At 48.9% G+C, this 26,240-nt stretch overlaps 1 long non-coding RNA gene across 15 annotated transcripts; it reads right to left on the reverse strand.

Moving 5' to 3' along the window:
* Positions 1-1,276: 1,276 nt before the first annotated feature.
* Positions 1,277-15,579, reverse strand: LOC143834993 (uncharacterized). 15 transcript variants are annotated; one of them, XR_013229946.1, is made up of 4 exons: positions 14,374-14,427; positions 5,743-5,843; positions 2,604-2,680; positions 1,282-1,389 (listed from the first exon to the last, which is right to left on the reverse strand). It is a non-coding gene; the product is annotated as an uncharacterized LOC143834993 (long non-coding RNA). The 15 variants fall into 15 exon arrangements; XR_013229967.1 differs by lacking the exon at positions 14,374-14,427 and adding an exon at positions 13,634-14,356 and having other exon boundaries at positions 1,277-2,675; XR_013229958.1 differs by lacking the exon at positions 14,374-14,427 and having other exon boundaries at positions 2,604-2,675; positions 5,743-12,125.
* Between the last annotated feature and the right edge of the window lie 10,661 nt (positions 15,580-26,240).

Raw genomic sequence — 26,240 nt, forward strand, 5'->3', positions numbered from 1 at the left:
TTCCTTCCTCCCCCCCCCCCCCCCGGAAATTATTTTCATTTGGCTAATAAAATGGCATATTATTTTGCTTGCCTGCTTTCTGAAATGAATCATATTGTTTTTATTCACTTCGAAAGGTATGCTTTTCTAGTTTTGTAAGAAGCTTATTTGTGTGCATTTCATTTGAAAAAGAGCACGTAAGCTAACGCGTCACAAATCAGTGATCTACTGGGAAGGTCTCCAGCGCCATGGAGAATTGAGCCCAAAGTTTCCCCTTTCCCTGGTACTCTGGTGGGAAAAGTCATTTTTGTACAGTCTCTACCCACAAAAAACACTTGAATTTACTCTGGTCATGTGACCCCAAAACAAATTCATGTAGAAGTAAGTTGCAGCCAGTATGCTTTACCTTGAAGGAAATCCAAGAAGGAGAGTTGTGTGTGCTTCTCATAATAAAATCAGCAAAGAGGTCCTGTGACACCTTCAAGATGCCTGGAATTGTCCTGGCAGGAGCTCCTGTGGGTCCCTTCAGAGGAATTAGGGCAGGGGTAGTCAAACTGCGGCCCTCCAGATGTCCATGGACTACATTTCCCATGAGCCCCTGCCAGCGAACTAATGGGAATTGTAGTCCATGGACATCTGGAGAGCCGCAGTTTTGACTACCCCTGCATTAGAGTGTCATCCTTGGTTGGCAAACCTACCGCCCTCCCCCTGGTCATACTGCTCATTCTGTTTATTCTGACACGAAGCTGAACTTCTTTCTTTCTTTCTTTCTTTCTTTCTTTCTTTCTTTCTTTCTTTCTTTCTTTCTTTCTTTCTTTCTTTCTTTCTTTCTTTCTTTCTTTCTTTCTTTCTTTCTTTCTTTCTTTCTTTCTTTCTTTCTTTCTTTCTTTCTTTCTTTTGCAGTTGGAAAAAAGAAAGCCACCACGATCAAAGAGGAAAGGCAGAGTATACATATTTTATTAATAAAAGAAATAAAATGGGGGCAGCGTGTACTACATTTTTGTGCCGCCGTGTCTACCAGCTACAGCCAGGTTGTTTCTTTAAAAAGAAATAGATGGGTGGGGCAGGAAGTCCATGAAGAGGAATTGAAAATAAAGATGAAGTCTCCCCTTCCCTTCTGGTTAGACAACGTTCTTATGCCTGGATCTGCAGGCGGGTACTGGGCTGACCGTATGCGCAGTGGGGAGAAACAATCTGTAGCTATCACTTGGAACTGGTGCTGGCTCGTAGAATATGTGAGCCTTTAAGGTGAATCCTTTAAAGTGGAGTTCCTGGGGCCTGGAACTTTCTGCATGTGAAAAAGATGCTCAGTCAGGAAGCTGCAACCTTTTCATGGGGGTTCAAGTCTCAAAACCTTAGTTCTGATCCTACTGCTTTGCTGCTCTGTCCTAGGATCTGAATTGGCTGAGGCTGGAAAGGAAAGAGATGTTGGGGTTGTATTGAAAAGTTGGATGAAGCGCCCCCTCACTGGCAGTCTTCAAGCAATGGCTGGACAGATATTTAAGAATGCTTTAGGCTGAGCCTGCATTGAGCAGGGGGCTGGACTAGTTGGCCTGGATGGCCCCTTCTGACTCTATGATACTAAAATGTCAACCGATGGCAAGGGTGAAAAGGGGCAACTCCATGCTAGGGATTATTAGGAAACAGATTCAAAATAAAAAGGCTAGCACTCGGATGCCCTTGTCTGAAGCTACCATGGAGTCTTATTTGGAAAACTGTGTATGGTTTTGGTTGCCATATCTCAAAGGAACATTGCAGAATGGGGGGAAAGTAAAAGAAGTTGTTTTTTATACCCTACTTTTCACTGCCTGGAATCTCAGAGTGGCTTAGAATCACTTTCTCTTTCCTCTCCTCACAACAGACCCCCTGTGAGGTAGGTGAGGCTGAGAAAGCTTCTGACAGGACTGTTTTGTGAGAACAGCTCTAGTAGGACTGTGATGAGGCCAAGGTCACCCAGCTGGTTGCATGTGGAGGAGCAGGGAATCCAATCCAGCTTCACTGATTAGAAGCTACTACTCTTAAGCATTACACCATACTGGCTCCATACAAAGTGCAAAGGACAGCAGCTGCTATGAACAGAGGATTGGGAGAAAGACTGGATAGCATGGGATGTTACAGTCTAGAAAAAGAATGGCTAAGGGGAGACATGATCTTCTACGTTTATAAAATTATGCATAGGTTGGGGACAGCTTTTTCGCAATCAGTCCATAATCTGGGGCAGCCAATTAAATAGGTTCAGGAAAGGTATACCAGAAATACTTATTTACTCAATGGGTAATTAAACTGTGCAATTAAATGCCAGTAGAGGTAGTGATAGCCATGAGCATAGATGGCTTTAAGAGGTTAGACTGGTCTATGGTGGAAAGGATCACCCATGATGAATAAAGGGAGCCTCCATAGTCAGGAGTATTAAATGTCTGACACCCAGTTTTTGAGGCAACCTTGGGCCCTCTATATCCTGTTGTTGGCCCTCCAGAGTAACTGGCTGGCCTCTGTGTTAAACGATTTGCTGGACTGGATGGACCACTGGTCTGATCCACCAGGTCCAGGCTCCTACTAGCCACATTCAATGTGTTTGCGGTGAGGACTTTTGTCTAAATGTAGAGAGCATATTCATATTCCACCTTTTTGGAGTTTAGGCAAAGCATTCCGCTGCCGACAAGGAACATTTGCACCAAAGAAAAGACATTCTTGATCTACACTGAAGGAAAGAAGAAAGGCATGCATTGTTGTAACTTTCTCCCCATATATACGTATCAAGCAATGTTCAGATTCCCTCCCAGCCCCAAAACACACAAACAATCACATCCTTATGTCTGCTGGTTATGCTGAAATATAATCTGATGAGGAGGGAGTGAGGTTGATTTTGAGAATATTTATTCATTCATTTTTTAGCTATATTCAAGTCTAGTAGCATCTTAAAGACCAATAAGATTTTGGGGGTATACGCTTTCAAGAGTCAAAGTTCTTTTCTAACTGTGAGAGAAAGGAAGGAAGGAAGGAAGGTTGGTTTTGAGAATATTTATTTATTCATTCATGTATTTAGTATATTTTAATACCAGTTTTCTACCTGTTAGGGACTCAGCAGATTACAAAAATTATACTTTTAAGCATATTTAAATAAAACACAGTAGTAAGAAAAACAAAAAAGTAGAGGAGACATATTGGGTTGCTGTCCAACAGGACAATCCATCTGGCCAAGGCCATGGGCTTTGATCCAATGACTTTGGGCTACATTTGGTCTATATTCTATTTATTATGCAAATGTGTACAGTATAGACAACAGAGCATTTCACTGAAGTCAGAGCCCAATTAAATGTTCTGGTTCTACTCCAGTGCAGTTCTTCATGATGTTTTATCCACCCATTCAGTGTTTTAGGGTAATCAGCATCTCCATACTCAGAAACAGTTATGAGAAATTGATTCCATTTTACAGATGGAGGATGAAGTTTCGGAAGGCCTGCTTGCAGATGGCCTAGCAAGGATTGGAATCTGGCTTTCCTCAGTGCATACCCGATAGCAAATCTTTGCAGAAAAGATGGCTAATCCTTTGAACCTGACCAGTATTATAATTCATCTCATTTATTAGGTTTGCAGAGTTCAGTGAGTGCTTCCATCTCATCCACTGAAATCAGTGGGGTGACAGTGCCAAAGTTCGCCATGCCAGCTCAGTCATCATTACCAGGAAGTATTAATGCTGTGGAAGCTGCCAGAGGAAGCATTAGGTCGATTATGTCATCACAGCGCTACATCCAACAGTCAACTGTGTGCCACCCAGAGAAGTCAGGAGTCTTTACCTACTGGGGGGTATGGGGCTCCCAAGTATGCAAAAAACAACCTTGATTAATTCACCAACAGTAAAAGCTTTTGAAAACCATCCGGATGAGGACTGAGCACATTCCAGGAGGGTCAATATGGAGATAGTAGCTGAGAGTTCGTTAAAGGAAAAAGAGAGGAAATCAGGGGGGCAGCTTATGATCCTATCTGCAATTCATTACAGGCTCCCCCCCTCTTATCTGTAACATAAATAAAGCCTGACTGGAGTGGTGGGAGGAGTTGGGACTCATTGCCTACCTGATTGGCTGTCTGTCCAACAAACAGCCAATCAGGTAGGCTGCCCCGCCGCTGGCTGCATCCCCTTCCAACTTCTTCCATGTGGAAGAAGTGCCAGCCTGCAGGAGCTGGGAGGGAGGGGAAGGGCCTGGGTCTGTGGGGGGGGGAGGTAGCCCCTGGCAGCATTCCCACCCCACCCCGAGCAGCCAGGCCTAGGCAGGGCTGCCGGGGAGGGGAGGGGAAAGGCTAGCACATGTTGTATACATTCGGAGGGAGTGCAAGTAATAGTGTGGAAGGGAAGGGGTAAACCATTGGGAGCTTTCTCCTTCCCCTAGAGTGCACTGGTATAAGGCAGTTGTTGTCCTAAATAAGTTGCTTCCTGCTCACCTGTCCAATCTCATATTATAGCACCATTACACTCTGGTGGCTGATTGCAAACTGGTTGTTTCTTTGGGTTTTTAAAAGTGATATGCTGTCTTGGGAGTGGGATTTCCTTGACTCTCCATCATGCTTCTGCCCCAGATATGCTGCATAGCATGAAGGAGAAATGGAAGGTCTTGCTGTATGGATAGAGGGAAGGGCACCAGAAGAATATCTCCCTCCTTGATGTTAGCAGAAAGTCCTAGAAAATGTGAGCATCGTATACATCTGATGATTTGCCCCCATTGCAACATCCCTGTAATGTGGTCTAATGCAACTTCTAACAACTGTTGTTAATTGGCCTCTGTGCCTTGCGTGTTTGTACCTTTGCAGTCTCTCTCCTGTGAGTCACATTTCCATTTTACAAGGTCATTTGACAGGGTGCAAGATGAGCATGACTGCATGACAGCACTGGCCCTGGTAAATATGTCATCCACAATCAATACTGGCTTAGAGTTCCAAAAGTCACCAGCATTTTGTCTGCTGACACCCAAGCCACCGTGTGTCCCTTATGTGCCCCGTCCCCTGGCTGAAACCGTCTACATCCCTTTCCCCCTGAAAGCCACCCATTTCCTCCCCAGGCTGCTACAACACAAGGAAGCAAGAGGGGAAGTCAAAGGTTTGTATGCAAATGGAGGCTTTCTTTCCAGAGCATCATATCCAGGTGAGGTCCACAGGCAAGCACTCATCATCTCCAAGGGCCATGCCAGGTCTTTATTGAAGATTATTATATTGGAAAGGATCCCGAGGGAGTGTTTGCAATGGATCTTAACCTTCCCCCCCCATCTGAAAAGATGCTTCTGTCTAAAAACAAAGAGTTTTCCACCACCTTAAATGACTACTTGATCTATTCAAGCATAAGCTTTTGCCGACTAGAACCCACTTCATTGGCTACGTGAATTGCCTTGCAAGAGTTTGAAGGCTGAAAAGGTGTTACTTGCATTTGCTCAGAATCAGCCCTCTTCTCTGAGCACTTTGCCCCTGCCCCAGCTTCTCTGCAGTGAACTGCAAGCTCCTCCAAGTAGGGGCCTGAGTTTGCCCTGCTTTGTTTGGTGCCCTTGATGCTACGCTATGCTTATTGACAAAGATATAAACAAACTATTTCAGGGCCTTGGGAAGATGGCTTGAAGCGAGCGGGGCATGCCGGCGGACATGAGAAAAAACAGGAAAAGGGAAGACGGGATTTTCACAAGTACAGACGGAACAAATATTTTCATCCAGAACACGTCACTTGAGCACACTTGTGACTGCATGACAGAGCATAGAAAAGAAGCCATTTGGAAGTCTCACCGCCACAGAAGCCCCGCATTCACCTGGCAGGCAGGCAGGCACAAAGGCCGAGTTTCTGATTTCTGCTTCTGAAGACTGCTAAGGACGGAAGCCTCATTTGGCTGCAAAAGATAAAGGGGGGGGGGAATAACCAGAAGCTCTGGCTTTGGGAGAGGAAGAGGAAGGAGCCCGTAAGCCCAGCAAGATACGTCCGTGCCCTTCTCCCCAGTTCCTGTTTCAGTCCCCTGAGCTGGCTTCATTAGCAGTGTGTCTCTCCTAAGGCTCTGCTCACCGCCCGCTCCACATCCACATTCTGGTCTTGCCAAAAGACCATCTGAACTAGCGAGGAGGGCTTCCTGTGGGAGGCAAAATTACTGGAACTCGCAGCAGGGTCTTCTGCTTTGTGGCCCCCCTCCCTGGTTTGCAATTGATTATCTGCTGCAATAATCTTGAACGGATATTTAGGTAAAGGCAAAGGTAAAGATATCCCCTGTGCAAGCACCGGGTCATGTCTGACCCTTGGGGTGATGCCCTCTAGCGTTTTCATGGCAGACTCAATACGGGGTGGTTTGCCAGTGCCTTCCCCAGTCATTACCGTTTACCCCCCAGCAAGCTGGGTACTCATTTTACCAACCTCGGAAGGATGGAAGGCTGAGTCAACCTTGAGCCAGCTGCTGGGATTGAACTCCCAGCCTCATGGGCAAAGCTTTCAGACGGCTGCCTTACCACTCTGCGCCACAAGAGGCTCTTAGAACGGATATTTAGAGAGAACTAAATGCTTTTTTATCTAGCTGTGCTTGTCTAGGTTTGAAGATCTTTTTATTACTATGTTTTTTTAAACTCTTATTTATTAAATTGTACAAAAATTATTATTATTGATTAAACTTCATTACCCTTTGCATAACCTGTCTCATGGCAGGCTACATAAAACAATACCCCAAAGAAATACATAAAAACCCTGATCCCCCATTAAAACAAATATCCTGGTGGCAGAAGTATCCCCCCTCCCGCTCAACTGACAATATGCCCTCCCTGTACCTCAAGGGACAACTTACAGATGCCGACTCCACTGCAGATGGTCTAGTCTAGAGGGGCCCAACTGACCTCCTGTGCCTTGATCTCAACCAAAGACCTGGCAGAAGAGCTCCGTCTTACAGGCCCTGTGGAATGGCAAAAGTTCCGTCAGGGCCCTCAGCTCTTCTGGGAGCTCATTCAACCAGGTGTGGGCCAGGACAGAAAAAGCCCTGGCCCTGGTCAAGGCCAGACGAACCTCCCGGGGGCTGGGAACAACCAGTAAGTTGGTACCCACTCTGCGGGGGCATAAGGCAGCGGGCGGTCCGTCAGATATGTGGGTCTCAGACCACCTAAGGCCTTAAAGGTCAAAACCAAAACCTTGAACCTGATCCAGGTTGCAACTGGGAACCAGTGGCAACAAAATTGCATTTTTGTTATAAATTTTAGGTCGTGTTCCTTGATTGAAACTTGTGCTTCTGGGTTTTAAATCACGACCCCCTTGTCTCTGATGATATCCTCTCCTGTTCCTTCCTCTGATGCCTCCATTGCTACCTTATTGTAGGCTTAAATTATTTAAAGTACTAAAGTGTTTTAGTTATTTTAAATGTTGATGATTCAAATGGCCTGGGCATCTCAGAGAGGGCCAAATCCCACCTAGGGTAGCCATGTGTCTGCTGGGAATGGGAGATCCCCCACCCACAGTTGACCTTGCCTGCCGGCACTCCAGTCCCTAAGAGAAGAAAGATTTTTTTTAATTGCTGTCAGTAATGACAAACCCCCAAATGATGGCAATTCTGAGGAAACCCAGCAGTCAACCCCATCCTCCATGTCCTTGCTCCACCCAGTCTACCACTGGTTGCCAACCAGATCTGGACACCATACCCCCACAATTTAGACTCGGCTTGAGAGCTCTTCCTTCAGTTATTGACACATATAGGCTAAGCTGGTTTCTATGAGTGACAGGACCTTTTTGGTGGTTGCTCCAGAGCTCTTGGATTGCCCTTCCTCATGTGACTTGCCTGGCTTTTCCCTCTCTCTTTTTGTTTCTCTTGCCCTTGGACACAACACAAGCTGGTTCCCTTTTTCTAAACTCTATCCTGCTGTTTATAATTCACTGTGTTCATGTAATTTTTCTAAAGTTGAACGGCACTTTGAAATGTCACGCAAAGCCTGCTATAGGACATGCTGCCAACAGGAAAAAAATAAGTGATGCGTTGCTCCCGGTTATTTCCTCTTCTGGACTTCAGTGTCTTGTAGCCTCCTTCTAAGCATATTCACTTGAAAGTAAATCCCACCAAGTTTAATGCAAACCAGGCCTGGAGATGAAATTGCAAGAAATCTTCCCCATCTTCTGCAAGGTGACCTGGAAATGATCAGCTCTTCCTCTTTAGAAGGAGCCCCCCCCCCCCCGAATGGGAGAAGATGGACAGCAAATCAAGCCCTAGTTTTAAACCTATTGGGAGGGCTGTTTTTATGGGTATTATTCTAAATTACTTAGACTTTATTCTTTACTTGTTTTTTTTTAATGCCACAATGAGATCTCTCTCCATAGAAAATTTAAGTCGGAACTTTAAGTAGAATAAATATATAAAGCACTAATAATCCTCTGCGTTTTGGGACACAGGGCCTAAACCATGGGGCAAGTCCCTCAAGAAGGAGAGGACCCCCACTTGATGAAGAGTCGACTGAGTTGAAGCCGGCGCATTGACACTTTCACTGGGATGGAAAGGACCTGGGGGGGGGGGATTTCCTGAGGAATGCTCTGAAAATCGAAGTGAACGAATCCAATCAATTGAGGGAGATTTGCTTCCTGCTTTGGGGCTGGGCTGCCAAGAACCAGCTACTTCTTCGACCCACGGTACTCTCAGTGCTCCAGAAGATGCTGGCGTGACCTGGGACTTGCATCCTTCTGCCGTCATCCTAAATGCATTGCCCTGGGAGGAAGCCTCCCTTTCCCACAAAACGCAGATGGATTCCCATTTCTGTTCAATAGGTCCAGGGCTTATTTTTATCCGACAGTGCCTCCTCCGGCTATGCAGGGCGAGCTCATGTGAACGACAGGCCTCGGGATGCTGCTGGGAAGTCCACAGTATCCCTAAGCAATGATGTGGCAACTGTAACTTGCATTTTGGGTGTGGGGTGTGTGTGTGTGAGCAAGAGAGGAACCGTGTCTCCCTACAGACCAATGGAATTGAGTATACCAAGCACCTGCTAAAAGCCCCGTCTTCCTTGTGTGTGTGTGTGTGTGTCAAACACCAGTGGGTCACAGCCGATTCAACGTAAGGAAGATTCCTCGGGCTGAGACTAACAGGTGGCTTGCCAGTGCCTGCCCCTGTGGAGTGACCCTGAAATCCCTTGGGGGTCTCCCATCCAAGCGCCAACCAGAGCTAAGCTTGCTTAGCTTCTAAGATACAAGAAGTTGAGTCCAAACTGGACCAGGCTGGTCTTACAGCCACAAAAATTGGACCAGAATCCCAGCCAGAGGCCTCTCAGGGCCTGATTCCTCTGCACTTAGGTCTTGCCCACTTGCCGGTTTGCCGCGTGAGTCAACTGTGCTGGGAAAGCACTGCATTTCGTGCTACTGAGTGGGCCACAACAACAGCATTTTGTGCGTGACTCAATGAGCAACCAGGAGTTCTGTCTTCGTCGACATCTCTCTTGGCCTTGAGGGGCATGTGCGCCATCCCTTGATGTGGCAGGTGTGAACCGGGTTGGACGCGATTATCGGAACAGGCTCCCACTTGAATAAGAGCACAGGCCCCCAATAGCTGCAGCTCTGTGAGGCCAGGGCAGGCGACCTAGGGTGATAGCAGATGGGGGGAGGGGGATGTGCTTTAAATCACCTGTGAGTGACAGCCTTAACCGGCCAAAGAAAGGCCAGGGGCTTTCTGGCCTCATTCTGCTAGGAATTGCTGTCAGTTCCTGGCCTCCCCAGAATCCCCTTGGGAGGTACCGGCTGGGCTTCACTAGCCAAGCTCTCAATGTCAAAGTGACTTGGGGGTCCTGTCCTCCTCTTTGTCTGTTCAAGCCTCTCTTGGTTCATGGCCTTGGGCGATTTTTCATTCCTTGTTTGCCAGAGAGCCAGTCAAACCCCCCTCCCCTTCTTCTTCTTCCTCCTCCTCCTCCTGTTCTTTTCTTTGGGTCCTATAAATAATTTGGTTTATTATTCTCCCCCACCCCCCTGCACCACTGTCTCTTCCTTGCAGGAGCTGAGCTGCTGGGGGGGAGGGGCGCATAATGAATGGAGTGGGTAGGGGGGAATCACTTCTGGAGGGTAATTGGTCCCCATTATGGAAATGCTGGGGCAGCTGCTGGGGGCGAGGGGGGTGTCAGAGGGGGTCTGTATTACCATACAAAGGAAACAAAACGGGATGCTTATCCCTCCAAAAGGATAACATGCAAACTGTCCCCCTCCCTGCACACACACACACACACACACACACACACACACAGACCTACTACCCACCCCCCAATTTTTTTAAAATTTATAAGCATTTTCTTTACATTGGGCAGAGGTCAACAGGGAAATACCCACCCAAGTGACATCTCTTCTGCACCAGCGGATGCCCAATTCCCTGAGCGCTCAAACACCTTACAATAAATTTATTTTTTTAAAAATACATTGCGTTTCCTTTTTGAATCATGCTGCTGCTCGATTTATTGTTTGTGTGTGTATGTGTGGGGGGAATTCTGGTGACAATTTAATCTTGGTCACATCTAAAGAGGAATCTTTGATTTCCCAGCAGAACGAGCTACAGAAAAAACTCAGGTACGAAAGAGAGAGACCCAATTGCTACAGAAACTCAGCTGCCAATATTGTATGTTTCCTTATTTCTTTAAGGGTCTTATGCTCTGTTTATGTCACCACGCAATGTACACATGCAGTCGTCCCCCCATATGCACAGAAACTGAACCATTACCAGGTATTATTACTTACAAGAATAAAGGCCAGGGAAAAGAACAGGAAAAATTCAACAAGAAATGAATTAATCAAGCCTATCATGCATGTTTAAAGCAGTGTGGTTGTGTGATGGGGGGGGGGGGAAGAGAGAGAGAGAGAGAGAGAGAGAGAGAGAGAGAGAGAGAGAGAGAGAGAGAGAGAGAGAGAGAGGTCTATTTATAGCTTAGTAACCACACACGTAACTGTTGTCTATTAAATCCGTACCCCTTTAAAACTAAGGGCATGGTGGCACTGAATGATTTTAGAGATGACCCCCACTGTCATAAGCATGTATAATTTGTATGCAGTTCATCTCTTTGAACTCCCTCACTTCTCTTAATTTGGGGTCTCTCTCTCCTTCCCCCCCTTTAAAATGCATGGCAATTTTTATCACAGATCGCCATGCAACCTGAAAAGCATTCATACATTTTGTGGTCGTGTAGGTAGGCGCGCGCACACACATACTGCGCACAAACAGAGTGTTGTCGAATAGGGGCACAGTCCAGCCAAAGTCAAGCACTTAATTCCAGTGGGAGAGACTGGAGTGACCAGGGAGTCTTTCTCTGCCACCAGGATCAATGGAACTGAAAAGTACTCTGTGCCCGCTTTTGACAGATGCCCTCGACCGCCATCTATGCTGGGTTTGAACAGGGCTGCTTTGTGGCACATTGTACTTGCTTAAAATATCTGTAATGCTGGATATCGTATATTGTTTCTTCCCCCTGCCAGGATGCTTGCATCTCATTGTGAGTTTAGTTAACACCCTAGCAGTGCCTGATTGGACTGCACCTCACTACGACCAAGGTTAGTAGATGCACACGGATAAGCACATGACATGTTGGGAAGCGCACAGGGATGCACCACTCGAAATTCAAGCAACCGTAATCCACAACCTGGAATGCCAGGACGCTGGACCCATGAGCTGCGCAAAAATATTCCAATTTGCCATTTGCTCCCCCATCAAAAAGACAAGCTAGCACCTTTTTAATGCGCTAGAGCTCCCGACTGCAGATTTGGGGGGTAAAAATCGATGGCATGCATTGCAAGGTTGCACATAAGGCTGAGAACCCCGGGCACATGTGCTTTGATGAGCATGAGCTGTTTAAACTCAGTGGCTCTTAATCCTGCATCAACGGGGGGGGGGGGACAGTGTGTGTGCACAGGTCCCCTGTTTCCCCCTAAACTGAGCCCAAAGCTTGCAGGAGCCCCAATCCTTCTAGGGAGGAAAAGTGAAAACCTTTGAAGTCCCATTGATTCCAATGGAAGACTAAACCTAGGCAACCTTACATGGGAGTAAGTTCCATAGATGCCAGCGGGCCTTACTCCAGAGTAAACGTGCCTAGGCTCTGGTTCTTGAAATCAAGGGGACTTGGCTTGCCAAGGGCGACCTTTGGCTGGGTCGTGCGCCCATTGTGCACCCTCCCCCCCCCCACATACCCAGAGCGCCTTCCTGGAACCCCCTTCCCCCCCCCGCCCCTGTTTGGTGGCGCGGTTTTGCCCCTCCGGGTCGCAGCAGTGTTTCCAGCCTCGTTCTTAGCATTCACCGCGTGCCTTAATTGTATGGACATTTAAATCAAGGTCCGCTGTGAACACGCAGAGAGGGGCCTTGGCCGGCGGCGGTCGCGGAGGCTGGCCAGGGAGGGCGCCCGGCAGCGGCAGCCCCCCCCCCGAGAAGGACCCCCTCCCGCCTGCCTTCCTCGCCGTGTGGGGGGGCAGAGAACCCGAGGAGGGGCTCAGATCCAAGGCGGCCCAACTCCCCCTCCCCCTCCCCCTCCCGGCCCTCCAACAATAGGGGGAAGGAGAGGCGCTGCCTTTGTTCTCCGGGCCGGCTCCGCGGAGATCGGCAGACGGGGCCGGCCGCCCCCCCCCCCCCCACGCCCTTCCCCGCTTCCCGGTCTCTGCTGCGGCAGCCCCAGCCCGGGGGAGAAGTCCCGGAGGTGGGGAGCGGTGGGGTGGGGTGGGGTGGGGTGGGGCGGGGGTGGCGGCTGGCCCTTACCTCCCCCGAGAGCCTCCTTCGCTCGCCCCGCGGCTGCGGCGGCCGGAGCCTCGGTGCTCCCGGCGAAGGTGCCTCGGCGAGCCGAAGAGCGCAAGGCCCGGGCGGGCGACAGAGAGCGAGGGGGGGGGAGGGAGGGAGGGAGGGAGGGAAGAGTGGAGAGCCGCCCCCCCCTTCGGGCTCTCTCCGTTGGCTGCGGCAGCCGTCCTTTCAAGCGGAAGGTCCCCAGTGGTCCGGGGGGGGGAGCCACGGCGGGGTGGGGGTGGGGGTGGGAAGGAGCGGGGGCCCATCTGGCTTTGTCAAGGCTTGCAGACGCTCAAATGCTAATGACCTAGATCGCTCATGCAAAATGCAGCAGCAGCGGAGGGGGAGGGGAGGGGAGGGAGCGCACCAGATCCCCCCACTCCCCCCAGCCCTGCCCCGCCCCGCCCTGGCCTTCCAGCCCTTCCCAGGCTGAGCCTGGCCAGAAGTCGCCCCCCCCTCCCCAGGGCCAAGGCGCCCCGGACCCACTCCCTCCCTGACCTCATCCGCCTGCATTGCGTGCATCCCACCCCCACCCCACCCCCAGCGCAAGGCAGCCCAAACACGCCCTGGGAGGCGCAGGCACCCCCCCCACCCCCCACCCCGCGTCCTTCACCCCCGCGTCCTTCGGGAGCATCCCGGGCTCCCGTCCGCCAGGGACCGCCGCGCACGCAGCCCGCCCGCCAGCCGCGCACGCACGCACGCACCCCGGGGCTTTCTCCCGGGCGGGAGGACCGGGAACCCCCCGCCCGTCGAAAGCCTTGCGATCCGCTCCCGCCCCGTTCTCAGGGCCCCGCGGAGCCCCGCAGCGCTCCTCCCGGACCCCCCGAGGCGCCCTCCGTCCCAGGCCGCCCCCCGCCCCCCCCCCCGCCTTCCTCGGCTGGCCCCTCCGGAGCTCCGCGGAAAGGACCCGATCCCAGGCCGCCTCGGCAGCGTCTCCAAACCTTGGAGGCCGGGGTGAGGCGAGGCCGGTCCGGCGGGCAGGCGGGTGGCGTCCTCGAGGCGCCCTGGCCGGGCGAGGAAGGCGGCGGGAGGGCTGCGAGCGGCTGCGAGGCTGGAGCCCGTCAACGGGCTGGCAGCCGCCACTGTCCCCTCCTGGGCTGCAGGGGGCGGGGCGGGGGGCGAGGAGGAGGGGGGAGGAGGGGGGAGGGGAGGCTGCGGATCACCTGGGGGGAGGGGAGGGGAGGAGGCAGGGCGGCCGCCTTAAAGGCACCCACGGCAAGGTGGCCCCAGGAGGGAGGGAGGGAGGGAGGGAGGCAGCCCCGGCGCAGGAGACCCAGCCGCCTGCCCTCCTGCGGGACCCTCCAGGAGCCCCTTCTCGCCCCCCTTTCTTGGAAGGGTTCTGCAGCCAAGCTCCCTTCAATCCCCCCCCCCCCCCAGCCTCTGCTGCCCGCCAGCCTCTGCCGGCCCGGAAAAGAGGGCGCTCTGCCCCCCCCCCCCAGGAAGGCTCGCCGCCGCCGCCGATGATCGCCGTCCTCTCCCGCGCCCCCCCCCCCGCCCAGCCCCGGTGCCTCCGCGCCGAGTCTTCGAGGGGCCCTTCGGTGCCTGCCGTGCCGTCCCGGGGGCCGGGGGAGCCGAGATGCAGCTCCACAGGACGGGCGGCGGAGTGTTGCCCAGCCCCGGAAGCGCCGGAGGGGAGGACAGGGGAGGGGAGGGGAGGGGGGGCGTCCTCCGGAGTTCTCACCCGGACCAGTGAGGGCATCGGAACGGGCCCCATCTCAGCCGCTCTTCGGCCTTCTTGTCAGCCCCGATCCCCGCGTGTCCTGCCGACCCCCGCAGACGGCTGCTGATCAACTCCTGCCCGCTCCCCCCCCCCCCCGCGAATGTCCTGCGGGCAGAAACCAGCGCGAGCCTCTCCTTGTGCGCTCGGCGTTGCCTTGAGGAGCCCCCCAACAGTCACCGGCGCCGCTCTGGATTCCTGGACGGGTGGGGGCGGCGGTTGTCCTTCGTGGGGGCGGTGGGGACGGCGCCCCCTCGCGAAAGCCCAGTCCACCGTCCCCCGCACGGGGAGATTTCCCACCGCGCACGTCTCTCTCTCTCTCTCTCTCTCTCTCTCTCTCTCTTTGTAATGCATCTCGCCTCTTGTCAACGCTCCGGGAGGTTCACTGCGGTTTAAAGGGCAAATTCTCAAGTACGTGCAAGCCGGATATCCAATGCAAGGTGGGTCTGCTGGAAGCAGGGCGCCTTCGCACACCAGCCCGGAGACGGAGCTCTTCAGAAATGGAGTCTTCAATACAGATAAGCCCCGGATATGTTTTAGGGGGTTAATCGTACCCCCACCTTCATTTCATTGCCCTATTTCTGGAAGTAATCTCCATCCATCCATCCGTGTGTGTGTGTGTGTGTGTGTGTGTGTGTTGTGAATAGCAGTTCGACTGCTCTTGATGATGAAACTCGCAACAAGGATAGAGAGAATGTGTGTGTGTGTGCGCGCGCGCGTGCGCGTTGCTAAGGAAGGGAGGGTGTCGCTGTGTTTTGGAGCTGACATCACCGCAGTGGAGTAAAATTGACAGCTCCCGAGGCTGCATGCGGGCTGCAGTGGCTGCTTAGCCCCCCCCCCTTTAAAAGCCATCCCTTCCTTTCCTCAGCCTTCCCACTGACAATTGCAGAGAGGAAAACCGATGCCACCCCCACCCCCACACCCCCCCCCCGCCTCCCTGAAGCTCTTCCAACTCACCTCTCCGTATTCAAGGTGAACTTGGAGAAGAAGAGCCCGGCCGACGGCGTTGCATCAGAGTTCGAGAAGGGCATGGGCAGAGTGAGATGCATTCAGACAGGAGACGTTGCAAGGATCCAAAATGATCCGCAAAAAAAAGAAAAGAAGAAGAAAGGAGGTGGGGGGGGAGTACAGGCTGAAGGAAGAGGCGAGGGGGATGTTGTTGAGCCCAGATTAAAGGGAAGGGGGGCGGAGGAAAGAGGAGGAGGATGTGCCGACCATTATGGAGTCTTGCAAGCAGGCGTGTGAGAGGAGAGCTCAAGGAACCATGTCCTCCGAGGACAGCAAAAGGGAGAGATGGGCTTGGAGCCTGAAAAAGCAGGTAGCTGTCAAACGCTCGACAGAATTTGCTAGCCGCCGGAGAACCATTCAGCCTGACCATGGTTATGAAGGTTGTGCTTACCAGGACTCCGGTTGGGTGGCTGTCCATGGGCTACTTTACACATGAAGTAGAGCAAATCCGGAGTCTGGTTTGTTTGTTTTTAGGTTTGTATTTATGCCAATAGGTTTTACAGCTTTCATTTGTATTTTTGTATTCAGGCATCCAAACAAAACCCTAGTTTTCTGCCTCCATCGCTTCCCCCTGGGCTCGGTCTCTCTGATACAGCAACTTTCGCATTCAGTTATGTGCAGTAACCATTGCAACAAGCAAAATGGCAGCTGCATATAGCAAGGGGTGAAGCAGCACGAAGAGGAATTGGAGGCCGAAAACATGTATGGAGGTGGAGTCTTCGTAATACCTGGATATCTTCTGCAAGCAGGTCCCTGTATCTTCTCTAGACACCAATTGAGATGCGCAGAAAGGTGCTCAACTAAGGATGGATAGTTAAATACGCCTTCAGGACCAAGGACAGCGGCCTGGCAGCTTAAACATCGCTCGAGCAGCTGCCTAGATGGAACGCTTCCCTTTGCAATGCAAGATTCTAACACACGCAGAGAAAAGCCCTTATTGTTCCTGTGTTCGCACACTGCATTTGAAATTAGCAAGGCAGACGGTAAAAACACGAATAGGAATAGACTTCCCCTCCCTAGGCAAATACTTCTTTTCTAGCTCTTTCCCGTCAAACAGGAATTCCAAAGATGACACCTGGAGTTATATGCCCTTGAGAGCACATCTCTTATAGACTGTGAAGTAACAGCTCACAAAACAAACTAATAAAAAAAAATCAGCAGGCTGATTTCAATAAAAATGAGGGTGATGAAATTGCCTGAAATTGTTCAAAACAAACGTGAACAAAATCAACAACAGTCCCCATGTTTCCCATCTGTTCTTCTCCATTGCTCACTCATCTGATTGTGGGCAGCCATCTGACTGCTTTTAAGTCAGAACTGGAGCTCATTGCATTGTGTAGTTCAAGGTCTGCTGTCTAGCTCTATCCAAAGGAGGAACTAAGGGGAGACCAGCCTAACAGGAAAGGAAGCACCAATGAGCCAGAGCAGATAATGCTTTCTTATCCTCGTAAATGCATCCAGGTCTGGCTTGCTCCCTGATTGCTTTGGAGAACAAAGTGGGAAAATGTGAGGAGTAGCTAGACAGAAGTCACTGCTTTGTATCTAAGGGAGGTTTTTCTCAACCTAGGAGGTTTAGGTTTGATTCCTGCCATTGGTTCAAGGCTATGAAGTCCCATTCCTTTTAACTCCATCCCCCAAAGCAGGGGTAGTCAACCTGAGGTCCTCCAGATGTCCATGGACTACAATTCCCATGAGCCCCTGCCAGCGTTTGCTGGCAGGGGCTCATGGGAATTGTAGTCCATGGACATCTGGAGGACACCAGGTTGACTACCCCTGCCCCAAAGGACATGTGTAGCCAGGACTGGAACTCAAAGAGGGCTCAGATCTGGTGAAAGGAAACAGGATGGGTACAGAAGCCAAGGAAAGCTTCTTGTACCAACAGTACAGAATAGGTCTGGACCTAGAAAAGCTTCCAGGTCAGGCTTATTAATATCCGCTCCTTCTATCTGTAGACCTTTGCCTTTGTCTTCCAGCTGCGCAGGGTGCATTGACCATCCGCAAAGGGGCATCACTCAATCGCAATGGACCTGAACCCTTAATGAGAGCACACCTTGGGATTTTAGACTAAAGAGCTTTCAAGGCCTCTTCCAATTAAGCTGGTAGCACAGAAGCAAAATAAAATAATAAAATAAAAATAATAATACAAAATCATTATTTAAAAGCCACCATAAAAAAACAATATATTAATGATAACATTAAAAAAGTAAAGCTTATCCAGTGGCAAGAACCAGAATGAAGCTATATGCAGAGACACAAACATGCCCCAGAATCTTGTCCAATCCTCAGGGTTGTTAGAATGTAGAACTGGAAGTGATCTTACAGGTCATCTAGTACAACCTCCTGCACAATGCAGAAGATGCACAACTAACCCCCGTCTGCCGGTGACCTCTTTTTGGTGCCCAGAGGAAGACGGAAAACCTCCTCTGTGCCAATCTGGCCTGGAGGAAAATTCTTTCCTGATCCCAAGTAGTGACAGGCATTATCCTGGGTATAAGCCAGTTTGGTGTAGTGGTTAGGAGTGCGGACTTCTAATCTGGCATGCCAGGTTCGATTCTGAGCTCCCCCACATGCAGCCAGCTGGGTGACCTTGGGCTGGCCATGGCACTGAAAACTGTTCTGACCGGGCAGTGATATCAGGGCTCTCTCAGCCTCACCCACCCCACAGGGTGTCTGTTTTAGTATATGTGCTGCACAGGGTGTCTGTTGTGGGGAGAGGAATGGGAAGGCGACTGTAAGGCGCTTTGAGCCTCCTTTGGGTAGGGAAAAGCGGCATATAAGAACCAACTCTTCTTCTTCTTCTATATACAAAAAAGGCCACAAGAGCAGAGCACTTTAGGATGCTTAGGGCTAATCCTGCGTTGAGCAGGGGGTTGGACTAGATGGCCTGCATGGCCCCTTCCAACTCTATGATTCTATGATTCACTGGCTCATCTTTCCTGCCCTCCCTCTCATGATCTGCCTAGATTCACACAATTAGCATTTCTGTCCAGTATCTGGTTAAAAACCTCCAAAGAAGGAGAACCCACCAAATCCCAAGAAAGTCTGTTCCACTGAGGAACAGATTATTTTTTTTTCTCTCTCTCCAAGTGTGTCACTACTGCAGAAAGAAATGTCAAATTTGGAATAACTAAAGATCTTGCATATAAATAATAATGGCTTTGCTCTAGCTTGATGTTTTCTATTGACTTTGGTCAAGTGTATGGGAGAGGAAGGCTAAAGAACCCAGTGTGGTTTAGTGGCTGGAGTGTTATACTAGGCTACCAGAGATGTTGGCTCATTCCGCACATGTAGGACAATGCACTTTCTGTGTGCCTTTGCAGTTGTATTTTCCTGTGCAGAACAAAATGCATTAAAAGCATGCAGCAGGGCCCTGGATTCAAATCTACCATGAAGTCCCTTGAGTCACCTTGAGCCAGTCACTCTCAGCCTAACCTACCCCTTGCAGGTTGACATAAAGATGAAGAAAACAAATTATGTGTGCTGCTCTGAACTCCTTGGAGGAAAAGCTGGATGGTCTGCTTATAGAATCACAGGTTCTGTTCTAGCTATCTTCATTTAAAGGATTTAAAGGTAACAAGTGTTACTTAAGAACATAAGAAGATACACTAGTAGTGCATCTAATCCAGCATTGTGTCTAACACGGTAGTCAATTATTTACTTTTTGAGGGCCAACAAGAAGGACAAAGAGGCCAAGGCCTTGCCCTGATCTTGCCTGCTTCTTTTGGTATTCAGAGGCTGCCTGCCTCTGGATATAGAGGACATCCCTTTAGTCATTTCAGTGTTGAGAAATATGTTTCTGAGTCTCTGGACCGTTGCTGCCATTTAAAGAAGACAGTACTTAAATACATGGACTAATTGTTCATTTGGTTTATGACAGCTTCACACATTCCTCAAGAGACCTGCATTGCACATGTGACTATTTCACTAGTATACACTGAAGATATTTATTGTAGCAATCACTTTGACTGGAATATACAATTTCTGTTCTGTTTATGAAAAGATTCCTAGTGTTTTACATCCAAAACCATTCATGATGTACTTATCCTTTTGATAGCTTATGATGTTTAATGTCAATTGCTGTTGTGTTGAAAACCAGTATATTTATAAAGTAAATAAGCAAACAAGTAAATAAATAAATAAATAACATTTTGAAAACCACCCTTTTGGGGGGAAATGTAGGGCAAAAAACTAGTTCAAGCAGCACTTTTGCACAAACGTTCAGTGGTGTTACCATTTCTGAGCAGCCCAAAAGCTAGTAGGATTTTGAGTGCAGCTCACACATGCCTCAGCTAGAGCGGGAGTATCCTGGCCAGTGGATATCCTCCCTCAGATTTAACGAGTAGGACCCAGAAAGTCTAGAAAGGCCACTTTTCAAGACCATGGAGAGCTCCTTGGAATGAAAAGCTCAGTAGGGCAGAGTCTGCACTTACTTTGTTTATTCCATTGTCAATCCTGTTGAATTCAGATCGCTTTGAACTCGGATCTTCCTCTTCCCCCCCTCCCCATTGAAACAGGAAAGTCTTCTGCATGTGGTTAGGATAGTTCAGAAGGGGGGGGGAGCCAGCTTGGGATAAAGTGGATTTTGGGGTTAGATTCCTGCTGACACAGAGGGACATGTCCACGAATATACCAACACCTCCATGGCCTCTTATTCCACTGAGGAATTCTTTATCTTAGAAGCTCTCCCCTTCCCCAAATTTCTTTTTGCTGGCCATGCATAAGAGTTAATTCCTTCATAACAATTCATAGCACCCCAGAGTAGTCAAAGGCTGCTCTCATCTCAGTCAGTCTTGCACCCATGTCACCCAGAATGTTATAATGGCTAGAGTGCTGGACCAGGATCTAGCAGACCCAGGTTTGAATCCCTTGTAATTTGTGGAAGATTGTCGAGGGACATTAGGCCAGTCATACACACTCTCAAATGAGCCTCTTGTGGCGCAGACTGGTAAGGCTGCAGACATGCAGTCTGAAGCTCTGCCCATGAGGCTGGGAGTTCAATCCCAGCAGCCGGCTCAAGGTTGACTCAGCCTTCCAACCTTCCAAGGTCGGTAAAATGAGTACCCAGCTTGCTTGCTGGGGGGGGGGGGTAAACGGTAATGACTGGGGAAGGGAATGGCAAACCACCCCGTATTGAGTCTGCCATGAAAACGCTAGAGGGCGTCACCCCAAGGGTCAGACATGACTCGGTGCTTGCACAGGGGATACCTTTACCTTTACACGCTCTCAGCCTAACCTACCTCATGGGATTGTTGTGAGTATGAAATGGAGGAAAGAAGAACAAAGTAAGGAGCAAGGCAGGATATGTGACACATGAAAATAATTAAATAAACCTTGGTACAGTAGATGGGGGTAGGAAGTGCCGTCAAGTTGATGCTGACTTGCAGAGACCCCATCGGGCTTTCCCGACAAGAACTGCTCAGTGGTGGTTCGCAATTGCCTGCCTCAACATAATCATCCTAGGTTTTCTTAGTGGTCTCCCATCCAAAATACTAATCAGGGCTGCCCTTGCTTAACTTTCGAGATCTGGTAAGATTGGTCTAGCCTGGACTATTGATAGGAAGACCCGTCTCCTTATTTCATATTGTAGATGGTCTCAGAGAGACAGGCTTATCTAAGGCCACCCAGTAATTCATTGCTGAGACAAGATCTGAATGGAGGTTTTTCTAGTTCACAAACCCTGCAACAGACCAGGTCATTCTGTTGAAAGGTCACATAATTGCTTGCTCCTAGTCAAGTACTCACAGTTAATTCCTTAAGATGCCTCAGTTAAATCTGGCACAAAGCTCTGCTACTTGAAAAAAGGTTAACCTTAAATCCCTTCTCATCCCCCCACCCTGTACGCTTCCATTGGTTATTTTTTCACCCCCTTTGTAGGCTTTCCATTGGTCATTTTTTCACCTATGCCATCTAAATGTAAGGCAGATCAGCACACTAAGGGACACCAACAATGATGCATAATCCCTTGTGGTGAAAGCAGTGGCCACCCAACCGCAGGCATGAATGGAGGAAAAATATTATTTAGAACCATTTCAGTCGGGCTTCAGATGGGGGATTGGCATGGAAAGTGCCTTGGACGTCAGGGTCTCCCAAGTCACTGCCTTGTTCAGGCCTTTGTTGTGCAGTTTCCTTTGGATGCTGTCCTGCAAGAGTGTGTGTGTAGAGGGGGGGGGTAGTCAGTATGCTGGAGTGGTTAAGAGCAGTGGCTTCTAATCTGGTGAGCTGGGTTTGATTCCCTGCCCCTCCACATGCAGCCAGCGGGTTGGCCTTGGGCTCATCACAGTCCTATTAGAAGCTGTTCTCACAGAGCATTTTCTCTCAGAGGTCACTTAGCCTCACCTACCTCACAGAGTATCTGGTGTAGAGAGAGGAAGGGAATGGTCATTGTGAACTACCTGGAAACTCCTTTAGATAGTGAAAAATGGGGTAGAGAGAGGAAGGGAAGGCAACTGTAAGCCATTTTGAGATGCCATTGGGCAGTGGAAAGCAGGGTATAAAAACCAACTCTTTTTCTTCTGCTTGCTGCTTCTTCTTTTTAAAAATGTTTTAAATTTATTTTGGATTCTTTTAGTCTGCATTTTATTCTGTATAGTTGTGACTTGCCCAGGGATCTTCAGATGCTAGTGCTGCATATAAATCCTTTAGAGTCAACATGGTATTTTGGTTAAGAGCAGCAGCCATCTAGGTGACCCTGGGCCAGTCACAGTTCCCTTATAGCTGTTCTTTGAGAGTAGTTCTCTTAGAGCTCTCTCAGCTTCATCTACCGTATAGGGTGTCTGGTGTGGGGAGTGGAAGGGAATAGTGGTTGTAAACTGCTTTGAGACTCCTTTGGGTAGTAAAAAAATGAGGTATTAAAAACCAGATTCTCTTCTAAATAAAAAAAATCATTAATTTTTTCTCCTCCCTTTCCACAGCAACAGATTTTACTTAAAGACAAGCGTCTGGAAGCTATACATTTAGCTTAAATACAATAAGGGCTATAGCGGGGAATCCTAACTTTATATATGCATCAGTGAGGTCTGAAATGACAACGATCCAATAACACAATCTTGAGACTGTGGCATGTAAGTCAATGAAAACTTGTCTGAATACCTAATGATAATATCAGATGACAGGGAGTCAGCTTGGTGGAGTGGTCAACAGCAGTGGCCTCTAACCTGGAGAACTGGGTTTTATTTCCCACTCCTCCATATGCATCCAGTGAGGTCAGTCACAGTCCTCTCGGAACTGTCTCAGCGTTACATAGCTCACAGGGTATCTGTGATGTAAAGAGGCAGGGTAGGTTATTGTAAGTCACTTTGAGACTCCTTTGGGGTACAAAAAACCCAGATCCTCTTCTTAGAATCATAGAGTTGGAAGGAACCTCCAGGGTCATCCAGTCCAACCCCATGCACAATGCAGGAACTTACAACTACCTGCCCACCCACAATGACCCCAGTTTCATGCCCAAGTAATTATTTCTTCCTCTTCTGCTTCCTCTTCTTCCTCTTCCTGTCTTCCTGTCTTCCTCTTTTCCTCTTTTCCTCTTTTCCCCTTCCTCTTCCCCCTCCCCCTCCCCCTCCCCCTCCCCCTCCCCCTCCCCCTCCCCCTCCCCCTCCCCCTCCTCCTCCTCCTCCTCCTCCTCCTCCTCCTCCTCCTCCTCCTGGCTAACCCATTGCTCCTTAACTTGAGGTTTCCACATGAAATGGGGTTGCAAAACATATACAGCAGCTGCACTCAAAATGGCTGCCTGTCCTGTATTCCTCATGTGAGAGTTCTTCAGCGTTTTTGAGTCATGTAGCACATTTTAAAAACCAATCTGTTTACCAAGAAGCCTGACCTGTAATGAGGGATATATTCTAACAACAGTATTTCAGATTTTTCCTTCAGATTTCTGTAGATCATATATTTATAAGGCTGCTGTTGATTTCCCATTTATTGGAAAACCAATGTAATATTTTCCCTCAACTGATAGTGACCCAAACATTTACAACTTACACAGTAAGAAATCATTGCCAATGCATTATCTGCAGCCGGGGCTTTTGCACTGCTAGAAGCAATTCTTTCCATAACACTTTGCATTTATATTACTAGGCCTGTTATATTACAAGTTAGGTTCCTCCATCTCACCCTGCCCAGCTATCTTGTTCCACTTTTTTTGGTGTATCATATTTTCCCCCCCTGCATGAAAATTAAGATTTATAAAGCTCAACATATAATTCATTAAACTGTATGTGTGTTTTACTGGTGTGCTGTTAGCCCCCAGAAAAGCTGGTTATATACAGCCCTTTCAGGCTCCAATAAACGGATAAGCCAAACAAATAGGAAACTGGCACAAAAGCATCTGTTGCCCATTCCACTCATGATAAATTTCAAGGTCTTTTTCTTGAGAACTAGGTGGCAGGGGGTGAAGGAAAGATAGAGGTCTCAAAGGCCATATGTGACCCAATTGCATAGCAACTGAAGCCACAAATTGCTGTATCTTCTTTTGAAAAGTCGAATCCCTTTGGATAAATCTGGAATTGCACAGGAGAAAATGGAACACAGTAGGATGCGGAGAATGAGATCTGTGCTACACCTGGCAGAAGTTTCACAGACACTAGAAGGCGCAATGCAGGACTCAGCCGGACACAAGACCTGCAGGACCATGGATAGCTCCCACATCTTTCCTGCAAGTTTTGAGACCGTACCTGCAAAGGATACCATAGCCCAGGGGTAGTCAACCTGTTGTCCTCCAGATGTTCATGGACTACAATTCCCATGAGCCCCTGCCAGAAAACACAAGCTATCCTTCGTGAGGAAGGATAGCTGAACACAGGTTCTTGTACAATTGGTTCCTCTGAGGGCTGGAACAGATTACTGGGTGGACTGGACTGTTTCTTTATAAGAAGAGCCCTGCTGGATCACTGGTCCATCTAGTCCAGTATCCAGTCTAACATAATGGTTAACCAGTTCCTCTGGAGCAGCTTTTCTCAATTTTTTTGTACTGTTGAGAAACCCCTAAAATAGTCTTCAGTCTTGAGAAACCCCAGAAAGGGTGCGATCAAGCAGAATATGGTTAGGAAGCATAGAATGTACACACCTGCCTGGGGTCCCTCCCCTTCCCACTCCCTCCAGGACCATCATCAGCCACTGAGGGGAGGGTCCACATGACTATATATGGTCGTGTCAGCTGATAATTGTTTAACATTTTTTAAAAAAATATATGAAACATTAATTAACTCCTACCCATTTGAGAAAACCTTCCAGGGCTGTTAAGAAACCCCAGGGTTTTACAAAACCCTAGTTGAGAAATCCAGCAACAGGGCATAGAGGCTGAGGCCTTCCCCTGATGTTGCCTCCTAGCTCCAGGATTCAGAGGCTTAGTGTCTCTGAATGTGGAGGCTCCTTTCAATCATTATGCGTAGTAGCCACAGATATCTATCCTCCAGGAATCTAATCCTCTTTGAAAGCTCCTTATTCCTGTGGCCATTGTTACATCCTCTAGCCATGAATTCCAAATGTTAACCACTGTGTAAATAGCTATTTCCTGTTCTCCATCCTGAATCTACTGCTCATCCGCTTCATTGGATGCCCTCAATTCTAGTATCTGACTATGTCTAGCACTGGATCAAGCTCCTTTCTTTGTCTCAAGCCTTCCTCTTTCTGGAGAAAGACCTTCCTCTTTCACAAAATCTTCCCTGAGCCTCCTTCGACTCACATTGCCTGCCTCTCCCCATCCCCCTGCTTCTCCCCATCCCCCTGTTGACAGATCTTTTCTGTATCTTTGGCTTTGGCTGGTAGGTTGGAAATCCTTGAGGCCACAGCACAGTTATGAAGACTAGGGGGGAAAAGAATCCTCAGGATACCTAATCCGTTAAAAAAAATACTGATGTCCACTTGCATAATTAACAAGGGCTGTAAGGAAAATGAAATGTGCCTTAAATGTATTCTCAGTCTTCAAGAAGTCAAAATGCAAGTGAAGCAATGCCAAGCCTCTATCAGTTATTACAATTTTTATTTGTTAGATTTGCTTTCTGCTGCGGGCTCAGGGCAGGTTCCAAGTAAAATTACAGATAAAAATAGAATATACAATATCGATAAAAGATACAATTTTTAAAGTCAAATTAATAAATTAAATAGATCTTAAATTCTTAAAATTAAATTAAATGGAAGCAAGGCAAACAAGGGTGGAAATGAACATACAGAATTGCCTTGCACTCTCGTAGGCCCATCGGTATTGTCTGCTCTGACTGGCAGCAGGTATCTGAGGCTTCTGGCTGAAAAAAGCCCTCCTTAGTGACTAGGCAAGAAAGTCCTCATACTTCACATCCTTTAACTGGAGATAGACTGGGGTGGAACTGGAGATAGACTGTGGTTCTCCTCTCCCTGCAGTGGTAAAGACACAAGTTAGAGGGAAATGCCTTCAGGAGGAAGACAGCTTCAAATCTTGATCATTGCAAGGGTAGGATGGGGGTAGGATCTTCCCACTACCTATGTTCCACCTGCCACTGCTATGGCCTATTGCCAAATAGAAAGGCCAATGGGGAGTCAGTATTGATGAAATTTCACATACTTGAGCAAACATATTCACTGAAATGAAGACCAAGGGGTTAGGGATGGTTGAAGGATTTGAAGGGCCTGTAGCACCAGAGCCAGTTTAAGTATCTGTGGGACTCTAGCAGAGTATAAATGTGGCAGGAGCAGCTGTATGGGGGGCAGAGGAGACCCAACTGTGACTTGAGTGTCCACTTGAGTGTCCTTAAAGAGGGAAAAGAGGTGAGGAGAGAGGCTATAGCCCTGACCCATGGGTGGAAGGCACTGTGCGGGACACCTGGAAGCATGGGGCCTGTAGCACTTGCTGTGTG

Source organism: Paroedura picta, chromosome 1, assembly GCF_049243985.1.
Source record: "Paroedura picta isolate Pp20150507F chromosome 1, Ppicta_v3.0, whole genome shotgun sequence".
Classification (NCBI taxonomy): Eukaryota; Metazoa; Chordata; class Lepidosauria; order Squamata; family Gekkonidae; genus Paroedura; species Paroedura picta.